The sequence below is a fragment of the Melozone crissalis genome, unplaced genomic scaffold, assembly GCF_028551555.1.
Source record: "Melozone crissalis strain CALT ecotype California unplaced genomic scaffold, PUWL_Pcris_2 ptg000034l_1, whole genome shotgun sequence".
In the NCBI taxonomy this organism is placed as follows: Eukaryota; Metazoa; Chordata; class Aves; order Passeriformes; family Passerellidae; genus Melozone; species Melozone crissalis.
This window is the reverse complement of record NW_026535812.1, coordinates 1,685,383-1,700,934: the sequence shown is the minus strand read 5'-3', so window position 1 is coordinate 1,700,934 and position 15,552 is coordinate 1,685,383. Positions and strand designations below refer to the sequence as shown.

The 15,552-nt window shown below is 42.6% G+C and overlaps 1 protein-coding gene across 2 annotated transcripts in view; it reads left to right on the top strand.

The window, feature by feature from the left end:
• Positions 1 to 1,929, top strand: part of AMER3 (APC membrane recruitment protein 3) — a 37,733-nt gene extending 35,804 nt beyond the window's left edge. For both annotated transcript variants that reach the window (XM_054282766.1, XM_054282767.1), the window contains exon 3: positions 1,096 to 1,929. The gene's annotated coding sequence lies outside the window, so the exon portion shown is untranslated. The remainder of the gene's footprint in view (positions 1 to 1,095) is intronic.
• Positions 1,930 to 15,552: the final 13,623 nt, after the last annotated feature.

The following is a 15,552-nucleotide window of genomic DNA, read 5'->3' as shown; positions in this document are numbered from 1 at the left end:
GTGCATCCGATTGCATTTCACAGCAGCTGATAACAATTGTTTACATTCTTCTTCTGGGGCCCTTTGCTTCCCAGAAGATACAAAACCCCAAAGAAAGGATTTCTGTGAAAAAATGTCTGTGACAGGGCAGAGGTGGCAGCTGGCACAAGGGAATCAGGAGTGCAGCCAGAGCCATACTCTGAATTGCATCCATGAGAGCCTGTTAGTCCCAATACACCAGAGACGTCTGCCTCAGCTGATCTGATAATATTTTATAGGCAGGTGCTTAACAAGAACCATCCATGGGAGGAGTAGGCATCTTCTTCCCTCTACTGCCTCATTCAACCCAGACTTCTTTACATTAGTGCCTTCCAACCCATGAAGAGAAACATTTAGATGAGCTTGACAAAAGGACTCTGCCTGCAAGGGGACACAAATGACACCAGAAGAAACAGATTTTACCACAAGAAGAAGAAGAAACAGATGTTTACCACAACAAAGAGATTGATCTGTTTTTATGTACTTGCTCTGTTTTAGAGCCTCTGCTGCCTGTGACAGCAGCAGAGATGTCACAGGAAAGGAGGAGGACAAAAACAAAGAAAGGGAAAGCTGAGAGGTCTGGGCTGGGTAGGGGGCAATGGGAAAGCTGCAGTTGGTAGGAGAATATAAATGCAAAACCAGAACTGATTGTAGCTTTCCATTTTTGGCTCTTTAAGTGAGATTCCTCTGCAAAAAGACTGGGAAACCATTTCTCTGCATCACTGGAAAAAATAATGAAAACTATAACCACATTTTTAGAAATAGTGAGGGCTTTGGGGGTTGCTTTACTTATCTCATGAAAATTCAGAAGCCTAATGACAAAACTCCTGTTAAAGAAACACTTGCAGGAAGCTGCAGATGGCATATGGCATACAGTTGACAAGTTACTCTAGACTAGTTTGTCTAAACAAGAGGAAATTCTTATGTCATAGCTAATCTGACCCTGGTTGCATTCTGGTGGTAGCTAGTTTTTATTTCTGGTTTTAGTTATTTTCCTTCATTCACTCCCCAATATATTTTAAATAAAAACCTGAAACAAATATGCGAACATTTAAGATGTTTTTGCTTATATTGCAGGTGCAACACTGAAGAATCTGTTTGTAGATATGGATGCACCCCCAACACAGCACAGCATGGCAGTTCCATGATGCTATACCAAGACCAAAATCAATAAGGATTTCTCTCTGGAGATCTCACCAGAAGTGATGCAGCAGAAAGTCATGCCAGTCTGTTAGAATGACAGGCACAGTTTGGAGTTCTGGACAACCTCACACCCCTGAGGCCATATTTGCAGGTGGCTGGTAACTAATACTCTTTTTTAAAAACAAAATCAAACCCAAGTTCAGTAGGATTTTGAAAAAATTCATGCCATGATAAGGTTTAAGAAAAAGTGATAGCATATTTCTGTCATATCATGCCGCACAGCAATTGAAAATATCACTATATTTTTAAAATACAGGTATATGCAGAATAAGCTTTCATTTGGGAAGCTATTCTGACCACGTAAAATAGTTTTCTCTTGTACTAATTTTTCTTTAATTTAGAGAAAAGTTTTATATATTTTATGGCAACCAAGCCACAAGGATCTAGACTGCAGACTACACTGGTATGGCAAGATACTGCCTAGGAAAAGGTATTTTTTAAACAAACAAAAATATCAGGAAGCAAAACATAGTACGCCCTCTATTGTTCAAAAATATGTGTTTATCATAGCAGAAATGGTGAGTAGAATAATGAATTATATGTAAAAATCACCATCAAAAAGAGAAATTGATTGCATTTTAAATGAGGAAAACCATGTTTCTAATATCCATGATAACAGCTGCACTTAACCTTACATGAAGTGTTTATTTTCTAATTGAAAAGCTGCTCTCAAAGTACAAGATAAGATATGCTGTTAGCCCAGTTTTCATTTTTTGGTGGCATTCTTGGAGGTAGTTTAACAGTCATTTTCATACCTCAGTTCAAACCTGGTCTTGGCTGTCTCATATTTTGAGAATAAATTGAAAAAAACCCTGTGATTTGTAGATGAACCTGATGATTAAATGGTCCCCTGTGACCATGGTGTGTTCATAGAGATCTTTACAGCCTCCTTGTTAGTATCCTGCCGTGGACAATATTCAGGGGCAGTATCTTTGCCCTGAGATTTGCTGTCATGGGGAAAAGTGGAAGAAGGACTTGAGGCTGGAAACCGCAGCAGGGAAAAACTACCTTAGATTAGATACCTGAATTTTGATGTCAAAAGTTAATTTCCTTTGATCATTAATAATGTAAAAAATATATAAACTGCAGTATTTAAGAGATGTCTGCATTTTGCAGAATCTGGGTTTTAAAACCCATGATATGGCAGAACTAAGGAGCTATAAAGTGAAATCACATCCCCTAGCTATGGAGCTTTCTCAGAATTACTTGACACTTAGGAAGAGGAGAGCTTCCCTCTCCAACACTCCAAGACTGCCAGCACAAATCAACGTTGAGAATGCACTCATTTTACCACAAGAATCTCCTGAAAAGATAGATTATAAGGGTCTAAGGCCCTCTTTCATGGCACACAACTATTTCTGAAGACTGCTTTGAAGTTGTCATTCAACCTACAAAAACCAAACACCAAGGAGTTTGTCATACAGACTTTTTTCCCTAAAATAGTAAGTGACACATTACAATTGAGCTAACCAAATAATAGTAAACATAGGGCTTAGTATTCCAGCAACAGACAGTTTGTACAAAAACTAGCTGTTCCTCACACAAGTGATCCCTTTCCTTTTGTAATTACCACAGTAGCCTCCTTCAGCTCGCCAACGTCTCTTGTAACGAAGGACAAGAGGACCTCGAGGTCCAGAGGCAGAATTTCTTCTCCTTGCAGCACATCACTTCCCTGGATTTCAGGCTGAGTAACCAACTTCGTGGAGGAAAACAAAGGCAACAGAAAGAAAAAGCCATCTTGCTCCCACATAGCAAAGGAGACAGTATTTCAGTGGAGACTATTATTTTTCCTACCCTACAGGAACAGAGCAGCAAATTATTTGTCCAACTTTATTTACCTCCAGGTGTCTAGGTCCAGCATTGACATAAACAGCCTGTCCAGGTCCCTCTGGATAGCATCCCTTCCCTCCAGCAAGTTGGTTGTTCATCATACCTTGGTGTTACTGGCAAACTTGCTGAACTGTGCTTGGTCCCACTGCCCATGTTAAACAGGGTCAGTCCCAAAGCCAGCTGGAGGAATGTCACTTGTTTCTCTCCAATTAGACATCAAGCTGTTGACCACCACACTTTGAGTGTGACCATCCAGCTACTTCCTTACCCACTGAGGGGTCCTTCCACTTTCCAGTTGAAAGCCAGGGATGTCATGTGGGACAGTGTCAAATGCTCTGCACAGCTTCAGGTGTGGCTTGCTCTGCCCTTGTCCACTCGTGCTGTAACACCACCAAAGTTCACAGGCTGGAAGAGTCTTCAAGGCCATCGAGTCCAATCCAGCCCCAACAGGTCAACTAAACCCTGGCACCCAGTGCCACATGCAGTCTGTTTTTAAACACACCCAGGGATGGGGACTGCACCACCTCCCTGGGCAGAACATTCCAGAACTTTTTCACTCTTTCCGTGAAAAGCTTTTTCCTAATATCCAACCTAAATTTCCCTTGGTCAGGCATGATTTGCCCTCAGTGAAATCCTGCTGGCAGTCCCAGTCACTTCCAATGTTTTCCACGTGCCTTAGCACACTTTCCACAATGATCTGTTCCATGACCTTGCTGGGCACAGAGGTGAGGTTGACTGGTGTGTAGTTCTCTGAGTCTCCCTTTTTTCCTTTTTTAAGGAAACAGAGAGCTGTTTCCCCTTTTACAGTCATTGGGAACTTCACTGGACTGCTGTGACTTCTCAAATATCATTGATAGTGGCTCATCCATTTCTTCCACTACTTCCCTTAGGACCTGCAAATGAATCTTGTCAGATTCCATGGACCTTTGCACCTTCAGGTGGGTTAGATGTTGTTGAACCTGATCTCCTACAGTGCACAGCTCTTCATTTTTGCATCCTTGCCTTTGCCTTCTGTGACCCAGCCAGTGTGGCTGGAACCTGTTGGTGAAAACCAATGAAAAATAGTCTGAGTAACTCAGCCTTCTCTGCATCCTGAGTAACCAGGTCTAATGTTTCTTTCCAGACAGGGCCCATAATTTTCCTTATCTTTCTTTTATCACTGACATACCTATGGAAGATATTCTTGGTGCCCTTGCTTTCCCTGACCAGATTTCATTTTATCAAGGCTTTAGCTTTCCTCACTGATCCCTGTCTCTTGGACAGTGTTGGTGAGGACAATTTCTGTGTATTCCTACCAGACTACCTGTTATTTCTTCTATCCTCATTAACTTATTGTTTTGTGTTTGTTCAGAAGCTTCTTGTTCATCCATGCAGGCTTCCAGGCCTTTTTACCTCATTTCCTCTTTTTTGGGATGCCTTGCTCCTGAGCTTGGAGGAGATGACCGTCGAGTATCAACCAGCTTTCTTGGACCCCTCTTCTCTCCAGAGCTTTACTTCAGGGTATCCTACCCAGCAGATTCCTCCTTAAGAGGCCAAACTCTGCTCTCCAGAAGTCCAGGGTAGGGATCTTGCTGTGCAGCCTCCTCTCACAGTTGCACCCTGACACTCAAAGGTCCTGGGTTCAATCCCTGCTGCCAAAAGAACAACTGTGGATGTGCATTACACACCATGGAAAAAATGCTTGTGGGTAGTCTGTTCTAGTTCTCCCTGTGGAGCTGCATGGCTGCTGATGCAATGTTGGGGAAAGCTCAAAAATCTTTGGGGCTTAATCTATCTCTGTTTAAAGAACCAAGAGAAAATTTCCCTCCTCGAGGTCATATTAAATAAAGTGTTTACTAAGATTGTCTGTACATGAGTTTAAAGGAGAATCTTTAAATTAAACTTTTTATTTCAGCCAAGCAACCTCTCTAACAAATGAATACAGGCTGGTGAAATTAATGAGAATTTTAAATATTCACTGCATGTAAGTATTCAATTTCTCATGAAGTATGTAGCTGTGAGAACAGCTTTCTCCAGCCTGCATTCAGCCTAACATGCTGTCATTCCTCTTTGGTGTTAGATGGATTTTTTTAGCTTTTCAATGGATGTAACAGAAAATTAAGATAAAATATGAAGACTTAGTCAGATTTTTGTGGGTACAAAACTTCAAAGCAGCTTGCATGAAACTGTTCACCTACTTCTGGCTTTTGCAAGACTGGAAGCAGTGACCAGTTGTGTCCAGACAAAGATCAGAATAATAATTAAAAGAACAATACCTTTATGCTGAAGAAAACCTCCAAAAAAGAAAAAAAGGGGTTTCCCCCTCCCCTCATCTTATGATTTATTAAAATGTAAAAAAGTTGTTCAGGAAGAATTATTTAAAATAAAACTATATTCTTCTCAAGACATCAGTTCTTCTTTTAATACAGAAGTCATTGGAATTCCCAGCACTAAGACCAGGTACCTGAGTACCCTTAAGAAACCCACATGTACTGCTATGAGTAGAGAGAGCACTCACCCCTTTAAAAAGCTGCAGTGCAAATAATCTCATACTAGTAAAAATGTCTGGAAAAAGTGTAGGAAGAAATACCAGACCCACCTGAATTGTCAGGTAAGTGCTCCTTCCAAAAGCAAATTATTAAAATGGCAGTCAGGCATCCCAGTCAGATGTAAGGGATGGGAACTTGGGCACAAGCCCCAGAGCAACACTGTGCCTCACTCACAATATTCCATTGTTCTCAGTAAGCTGGAGCAGTTGGGGCAGGATATTGGAAATGCTGACATTTTACAGCAAATGCACAGGACACACAATAAAGTTGCAGGTAAAATGAGGAATATTTAAGAGAGAACAAAGTTACATATTCTGACTTCTACTTAAGGAAAAGAATAAAACTTCTTGATTAACAATGTATATGCATGGTACATATATATATTATAATAATAAGTGTGTATACACACACTTAAAAAAAGAATTTGTGCAAACTTAAGTTCAAGAATAGGGAAGAAATCTCAAGCAGGTACCTTTTGAAAATCTGAGTAGCAGATTAATAAAATTTCAGTACAAACATGGTTTATTATGGAACTAAGATACATGCATTTATATGCTGTTTAACCTATTTTGTTAACTATTTTTCATATATGTCATATCTAATGTACATATGCTTTATGTATTATATTTTAGTTACCATATTCTACATTACATATTAAAGTCACTTGGATTCAATGTTGTTTGGTCTGTAATCAATATTACATTATTGCTTCATATGACATTATTGAATTAGTCTTTCCAACTCTAAAAATTCTTTATTCAGGAAAAAACCCCTCCTACTGCTTATGAATAATTTATTTTCTTTAAATCCCCAGCCTATATCAAATGGATAAAGAGGCAAAATTCACTTCTCTAATTTTTCTCCTCTGTATAGGACTGTCTTATCAGTCAATCAACACTGGCAGAATCAAAATATCAAGATCAAAATACTTAGTAGTCTTATCCTGATAGTCTTATATTGAATATTTAAATTGATTCAGTCATAAGCATCTGTCACTCAATTACAAGGACTTTTAAAGTCCTTTTAACAATTTGCTTAATGTTAGCATAGTTGTAACCCTGCATTAATGCTCGTAAGTAGAAAATTGCAGAAAGAAAAGGAAGGAGCCCAATTTTTCCATGATGGAACACCAGTATAATGAAAGCTGGCACAACCTGAAACGCAACAGCAGTCACACAAGTGCAAGAAAGTACCAACCCACATATTCCTACGAGGGATCCTTTAGAAGGGGCATCTGGAGTAATGAGGAGGGCAATGATAATGAAAATGAAAGGAACAAAGGAACACGGCTCAGCTGATGATGTGTTAAGAAGGAGCATCTTGTTTAACACACATGGAGCAAAGAAAGGCATGTTGCTGTCATTGCAGAAATTGAGAAAACACCACAAAACACCCACCAGGCGGTGTGCTAGGGATGTGTCAGATAACACCCACGGTGCTCCTCGGTACCTTCTGGCTGAGCCACAAGGGGGCTGGAGCCCTCACCTGACGCTGCAGAGCCCTGCTCTGCTCTGTGGCACGTGTGACACCCACCCACGGAGCGCTCACCCGATCACACACAAACAGCGTCAGCCTCTGCCACACATCTCCTAAAAACAAGCAAACAGCCCCAGCTGTTTCCAGCTGAGCAGCTCCAGATCCCGGCTTCTATCACAGCACCCAGTAAGGTGAAGCACATACCTGAACGTGTGTGCTTTTGAACGCAGAAACTCGAGAGGCTCTGCCACGCTGTAGAGAGCAAGGTTCACCCCTGACCACTCACCTGTTCACAGGGATGCTTCTCAAAGGCAGCCCCGGATCCTCGGGCCGCCAATGCCTGCCTTGAACCAAACTATTCAGCTTCGTTCCACCACGGGGATTTACCTACTCGGCACCTGAACCTGCCCATCCCTCATGGAACCTGTGCTCACCTGCCCCTCACGGCACCTGTGCTCCCCCTCCCCTCATGGAACCTGTGCTCCCTGCCCCTCACGGCACCTGTGTTCCCTGACCCTCACAGCATCTCTGCTCACCTGCCCCTCATGGAACCTGTGCCCCCTGCCCCTCATGGCACCTGTGCCCCCTGCCCGTCCCTCATGGCACCTGTGCCTGCCCGCCCCTCACAGCACTCCTCGGTGGGATGGTGCTCACAGCTGCCTCCCCCATGCGGCCCCCAAATCACGCACGGGGACTATGCAGGAGGGATTGGTGTTCCTGGAGGAAGGGCTGGGAAGGAGTCTGAGACCGCTGACCTTCTGCTCCCTCAAGAGTGGCGGGGTCGCAGCTGCAGCCGAGTGGGGCCATGTCCCACCTCCCTCAGCGCTGTTGGGAGGCAGCTCCCTGCAGTATTGTGGGGAGACGACTCAGCTCTTCCACTGCTGGAGGATAGGAAGGCTCTGAAGAAGGATCTGGATGTGCTCAATGGATGGGCTGAAGTCAACAGCATGAGGTACAGGATGGCCAAGTGCCACACATTCCCACACCAGCCCCCTGCAGCACTACGGGCTGGGGACAGAGAGGCTGGAGAGTGGCCCAGAGGAAAAGGCCCTGAGGGTGCTGGTCAATAGTGGCTGAATATGAGCCCAGGTGTGCCCAGGTGGCCAAGAAGGCCAAAGGCACCTGGCCTGTGTCAGCAATGGTGTGGCCAGCAGGACCAGGGCCTCGATGAGGCCACACCTCATGTGCTATGTCCCATTCTGGGCCCCTGAATTCAGGAAGGACATTGAGGTGCTGGAACCACTCCAGAGAGGGGAATGGAGCTGGGAAGGGGCTGGAGCACAAGTCCTGTGAGGAGCAGCTGAGGGAGCTGGGGGTGTTTAGCCTGGAGAAAAGGAGGCTCAGGGGGGGACCTTGTGGCTCTGCACAGCTCCCTGCCCAGGAGGTTGTGGCCAGGTGGGGCCAGCCTTGCTCTCAGGGAACAAGGGGCAGGATGAGAGGACATTGCCTTAAGCTGTGCTGGAGGTTCAGGTTAAACACTAGGAAGAAATTCCTCATAGAAAGGGTTGTAATGGACTTCCCTGAGAGGTTGTGGAGTCACTGCTCCTGAAGGTGTTCAAGGAAAGACTGGATGTGGCCATGGTTGAGGTGATTAGGTGGTGTTAGGCCATAGGCTGGACTCAATGATCTCAGAGTTAGACTCAGAGATCTCAGAGGTGTTTTCCAACTTTATTAATTCTATGACTCCCAGGGACATCATTGGGGAGTGAATTCACCCCACAGCCCCTCTGGAAGGCTGCACAGGAACCCCTCAGGAAGGGATTGCTCTAGAATGCCCCATGAGAGCTGGGCTGGGGTAAGGCTCTCAGGTGCCAGCAGTGTGTGTTTTTCTGTGAGAGCATGTGTTTTTCAGAGATCCTGGGGATCTGCCAGCAAACTTCAGGGCCCTGCTCTGGCTGGGGCACGAGGGCTGTGTGGGATAGCTCAGGGTGGGAGAGGCTGGGAGATGTGAGGTAAAAGGGCATGAGGCCCTCGGGCAGAGGCCCAGCAGCCTGTGTGAAAGCATGCTCGCTTTCCCCCTCTCCCCCAGCACATATAGCAATGATTTCAAAGCTATGTCAGTGCAGAAAACATGTATTTACTGCCACTCCTCCACACCAAATCCCAGGGCTCTTATAAAAAGTTTGGAGAAAGGATGAATGCTCGAGCAGGTGGCCAGAGGTCTCCAAAGAAGAGTAATACTCGCTCAGGGTGTTTACATCCTGCTATGAACTAGAATAGTCTCTTTCATGCCAAACCACAAGCTGCTGGTTGAAACCTGAGCTGAACTTCCTTGATGATCAGAGGAGCCTGGCTAACTTTCAATACAGCCAGTTTTCATTTTCACACCTCTCCAAGCTTGCTGGGACAAGAACCAAATGTATAAGCACAGAGTGAACTCCTGTTCCTGGGACATTGCTGACCCATCTCAAGAAGCATGTGTCAGAATATGCTAAAAAAAGGTTGTTTTCTCTGAAAAGTATTCCCAGTTTGGCTTTTTGAGGCTTATGTGGTTTCTGCTGTTCACATAAACTATGGTTTTGGTCATCTGCATTTAGGTAAACATGGTTTAAGCTCATAGAGGCTTTCATCTGAGAGAGTCTTGTGTCTTTCATGGCACCCAGTTTTTTCTCTTAATTGAAAAGCAAATGTGGCTTCAATGCACACAAAGGCTGCACATTCCCCAGAACACTGTGTGGGGATCTGCTCCTCCTGGCTTTTCACCCACTGATATTGCTGATGTATCTGCATGCACACTGGCTACCAGGTCAGTTCCAGTGGATTTTTTGAATTCTTAGTGGATTTTGCACAGCCTGAGCTAAGTCTGGAGCTTTACTGCTCTGGACATAGTTAACTAGCACCATCTTGGGTGCTTTTACATGTCACACCTTCAGTTCCATGCAGACAGATGTCTGCTCTTTACATCCCAGTGGAGGTTTTACTGGATGGCCATCCAGCAATGACTAACTCATGCAAGGAATAGCTGTAAATACTCCTGTGCATTTGTGAGTAAGTATAAAGTGCTACAAAGCTCAGAGTAGTGTGCTGGGAAATAGTCCAGCCAGATGGAAACAGTCCATCAAATACCACAAGAAGCCCAGTTACTTACAGTGCATCTCTTCCCTGTGCAGATTAGGGAGGCTTTTCTGCCTTCTTAGATGCTGAATAAATGGAAGCACTACTGCAGGAGTGCTAGAAGTTCAAAGCAATCACAAATATCATGTGTCCTTGACTTTTTGGGGAGGATTTCTCAGACAGATGAAGAATTCTCCTTAGGGCTCCCCTGTAGCTCCTTTTAGGATTTCTGGTAGCCAAAATGCATTTTTTACTCAGAACTCCAGTGCCTTTAGCCCTACCAATAGCAACAAATCAAAATCTTTTAGCAAGAGGCAATGAGAAAGGCAGGAAAGGCAACAGCTTCCCTGGGGGTTAGCTGCATCCTGTTTCCTTAAGGCATGTAAAGCTTGGGTAATGAAAAGGGAGAGGGGATTCAGGCAAGGCTGGAGGATGAGAGGTTCTGGAGGTTCAAGAGAGCCATGAAGCTGCTGCAGAAATACTGGAAAGTGTATTGGGGACCAGTGCTGCTTGTGATAAAACTGGTACCTCCAGACAAGAGAGAAACTCCATTAATGCTTCCTTCTGCATAATCAACCAACTTTTGAGGAGCCAGGGCTCTTGTTTTAAATAGATTTCTGACCATCATAGTTGTGGTAGGAATACAGAATGTTCTGAAATACAGATTCAAGAAACTTCTTTCTGGTAGTGGGAGAGGAACCCTTACCCTGCCAGTTCTGAAACTTGGCTTGTGGTCACTGGGCACCTGAGGTGGTCACTGAGCAGGAAAGGACAAGGCTCTGGCACTTAATAAAGAAGTGAAATCCTCACCAGGAGTGGACAGGGTTACATTCTGATTCCTGTCCTAAGCTCTCTCCTTCTGGAAGGATTTATTTTAGTCTCTCCCCTGTATCTAAACCATACCAATGAAAAAAATATTCTTCCAGTTAAAAAATCACAAGCAAGTAGAAAAATCTCCATTGTGCTAATGATAGAATAACTTGCAGTGAGAGGTGGCATGATTTAGACTTTTTTTTTTGCAAATATTCTAGACACCATTTATATTAGTGCCAGCTTAGAACTGTCTGATTGCTACTGTTATTGCTAGAGCTAAGTCTGATAAAAGGAATAATCACTCATGATAGAACTGAAATGGGCTATACACTATTTGAAGGTTTTATTTGTACAGATTCTGGACAGTTTATAAGAGTTTAAAATGCTGTTTATTGCCATTTCAGTGAGCCATTCAAGTGAGCATTATAGAGCCTGTTACCATCAGTTACCTAAAACCTGCTTATATCAGCTACATGCCTATGGTAAGTAGAGTAAATATGCATAGATTATGTACATATAAACTCAAATGGTACTCTACATGCAATTAGATATTTACTGTAAATCATTCTGAACTGGAGCTTTACTATGATACACAACCCTGAGATATCTGTTTCAGCTATGCAAACCTGCTGGGGGAACACCAGGGCCGAGCAGTCAGCCGGGTAAAGTCAATGTTAACTGCATTCCTGGGCTCTGAGATTTAATTAAAATTGCTGGAGCCTGTGGAGCTGGAAGTGTAATGTCAGTCCTGTGTTCTCTTCCCCACTTCAAAAATATACCATTGTAGAAGCTGGCAGGGAAAGCATAAAGTGTAAACAATCAGTAAATTGTTTTTGTGGATTGACTTCTTAAGCTAAATGGTCAGGTAAACTGACATCTCAATACTGTTACCATTTGCTGTTCATAACTGAAACAGCTTCTCAACTGCTTTGTGTCATGTTCCCTTATGTCTGGAGAATCTGTTACCTTACATGTCAATTCATCAGCTTTTAGCAGCTTACCCTTTGAAAATCCCATTCTTCTGAAATTTCTTGGCTTCCTCTCTACTGCCTCCAGTTATTAATAAGGAATTGTGACTATTTCAATGTCTAACTTGTTTGATCTCTTAAATTCAGACCTAGCTACTGAATGCTGCAGTAATACTGAAGGTTTTTAACAGGCCAGGGATAAGTCAGGATGGCTACAAAAACAATGGCTTGAGGATTTTAGAAGTTACTTTCTGAGCTCCTTTTGCAGAAATTCTCTTTACAATACCCTTAGAAACACATGGGACAGTGAGGTAGAGGTGAGGATAATAGAAATAAAACCTGTGAGGTGCTTTGGGGTTTTGTTAGGGCTTTTTGTTTGAATGTTTGAGTGTTTTTATTTTAGTTTATTTGTTCAGGTTTTTGTTATGGGCTTTTTTTTTGTGTGGGAGGGTTGTTTGTTTCTTTGAAGGGGCAGAGTAGATTGTTATAAAATCTCGAGATAGGGAAATATATTCCTATCTAGAACTCTTGTAAGCAGCTGTTCTTCAGGCTGAGCAGAACTGAGTAAGGAACTGGGGATTGGCTGCCAAGAGCTTACATGTACTCCTCTGGAGTGTAATATGCTTCTGCTATGAATAATTTTTAATTTAAAATAGCAAAACCAAAAAAGCTGGACCCATTCTTCCAAACTACACTTTGTACTAACAAAGCTGGGGGAGCTGCTCAGTAATCGTATCTGGCAAGAAAAACTATTTCTAAATGTGAATCAAGTCCAATAGAGCAAAAATTTGACTTGTGACTACAGGCTGTGAAGGGAAAAATACTTATCCCAGTGTGGTGCTAAAATTAATTCTTCATAACTGCAAAAATTTCTCATCAAGTTATAACAAAATGTTACTATTTGGAATACTTGTTTTATCTTAAGATTTTGAAGCCATTTGAGATACTGAACACTGTGAAAGCAAGCATACCCAGTATCTGGACACTGCATGCAGACTGCTTTTTAACTCCCCTGAAGGATTCCAGATCATGGACCCTTAAGGCTTGGTCCAAGTCTATGTGATTTATTGTCCTAAAATTGCTGAGATCTGCTGTCATGGCTTTTGCTTGGGATAGAAATGCTGGGGATGAAGGTGAATGCTGACTATCTGAAGGATGTAGTAAATGGATCTTATTTTAACTGTCATTCCATTTGCACTCCCAGGGTTGGAAAATAGCTTAGGCAGACTTGTCTTTGTTGGTTCATATCTCATTATTCACATCACAAAAGCCAAGGATTAGAGAAGAAATACTAGGGTTGAAAATATCTCATGCAGAAACTTCTTAGTGGTCAGAATCAAAGAATTGGGAGGCAACAAAAGATGAAAATAATATGGCCGTGTCAGTATGTGGCAATGTCATGTCCTTCTGGGAACAGACTAAGAAAATACCTTAGTAATACATGCAGTTTTCATCTGCCTCATCTGCCTCCACCCTTGTAATTTTCTCAGCTGACAATGTTCTACAAGTTTATAAGATGCCTCAGTCATCTGCTTCTTGCTATTTCTTTGGTTTGACTTCTCCTTTCCTATCATTTTCTATGTCAAGCATTCTTTATCTGTGTTTAAATTGGCAGCAGCAGTGAGCAGGCTTTTGGCATGGCCACAATTGCTTCCAAAGAATGGTAGTAATCTTCTCCCCCCTAGGGACGGGAGAGCAGGCAGAGCTGTGGGGGTTTCCTCCCCTTGAACTACCCTGCTTTTGTGCTTAGGGGTAAGGAGTGCTGGCTTGTCCCTGTGCAGGGACACAAGGACCCTGCCTGCTGATGTGTGGGTCCAGGAGGGGAGCCCTAATCCCCTGCAGGTGGGAAACGTGGGGAGTGCTGCTGAGGATTACTCACAGGTTGTGTTATCAGAGCAAGCTCTGTGTGGGAATTGCAGGCTCATGCTGTTGACAGCAGGGGGATGTGGCCAGGAGGAGTGAGCACTGGGATGCTGTCCAATTCCTTGGCAGCTGCTAGAGCCAGCTTGCCTTCAACACCTGTACGCAGGGTTGCCTGCCTGCAGGAAGAGAAATGATGCTTCACTTTGCTCTAGCAATCTATCTCAGGGAGGTTTGGCTCTCCAGTTTGTTGTATTTTCTCCTTCTCAAATTTGTGTGAGCATGAAAAGAGGGAAAGAGTGGCAGCTGTACCCATCAGAGGAACCAGGTGAGCCAGACACCTTGAAAATATATCAGACAAAAGAAACGTGTATGATTTCTGCAGTTCATTTGCCTTTTCCTGTGGACAGACTGTATATGGGTGTCTAGCAATTTTGTTTTTAACTTTTGTTTTCTGAAACACCCATTCTAATAATAAAAGGTATTTTATATAATAAAATACATTTATTAAAATACAATAGATAAAATTTTATAATAATAAAATGTATTTTACACAGGAATTAAAGACACAGATTAGGTCAAGGTGGTGTTTGATTTGATTAAGGACTGTAAAATTGGATGGTAAGCATTTACTGAATAACTGCCATGGGATGCTTGAAGGTGGTCCAAGATGATGGAACCTTTGGGTGTTACATCCTCTATATGTTAAAAAGGGCAATATTCCAAGATTCTGGAACTCTTGATTAATTCTTCAGCAAACCACACTGGTATCTTTCTTTACTCCTCTCTATGATGGGGGAAATAATTTGTAGAAAGTGTAAGTTTTTGCATTAAGTTACCAGTCAAGTTAATCCAATTCATTAAAATAATGCCTTTTAGCTGGTTATGCTGTTGAATTTTGATAATTGAAACAGCTAAACCTAAATTTTTAGGTCTTTTAACTAAGAGTAGGCTAAAAGTCTTTGAAATTTTTCTTAATGTGCAAGTTTGAGCTGTCACAAGGAAGAGATGAGCTGCTTAATGTTTAACTAAAGATTACTTAGTTGATTGCTTGCATATTTTCTTCATGTTTTAGCCTATGGAAGGCCTGTTCATTATTTCAGAATGCCTTGGCTCCAGTCCATCTGCAAGACCTCATTTTTCTTTTGAAATTTGTAGTCTTCACAAGCTTGGCATCTGTGATATCACAAACAATGAATTATTGTGGCTGCAAGTCTCTGGAATTAAAAACCCCACCTCCGTAAGAACATAATTTTTTTTACAGAATTGGGATTTGTTCTGAGGAAACACAGTTGACAAAAAAAAGGTTTTCTAAGATAACAGATTTTTCATCTTCTGATGGAAAAATGAACTGAAGTCCTGATGCTGAGGACTTGCTCTTTAAATAAATGGGATCTTTCTCTCCTCTCTTGGCAACAGCAGGAGTATTCTTGTGCTCTATGACAAGGCTAGCTGGTGCTATATTTGTCTTGTAGCTGTACACACATTTGCAAGAGGTTGTTTAATAAGAGAAAGGCAAAAAGCCAATACAGTTTAAAGAAAGTTTATTCTACCACAGCCTGAACTTTCTGGGTTGGCTTAAAGACAAGGCTACATACTTGTGGAGGATCAGGGAATATCATTACTGATATGAAATTAAAACTTTCCTGAGTTGTCTCTGGAAAGATCAGAGCTTTGTGGAGAAGGAGGGGGGCCTGGGGGTGTGACACGACAGACGTTTTTAAAATGGAGTTCAGTAGATATTTGGGTGCATCAGCAGAAGAGGAGGAAGGAAGACAAGAGGGTGGGGAAGAAGATATTAA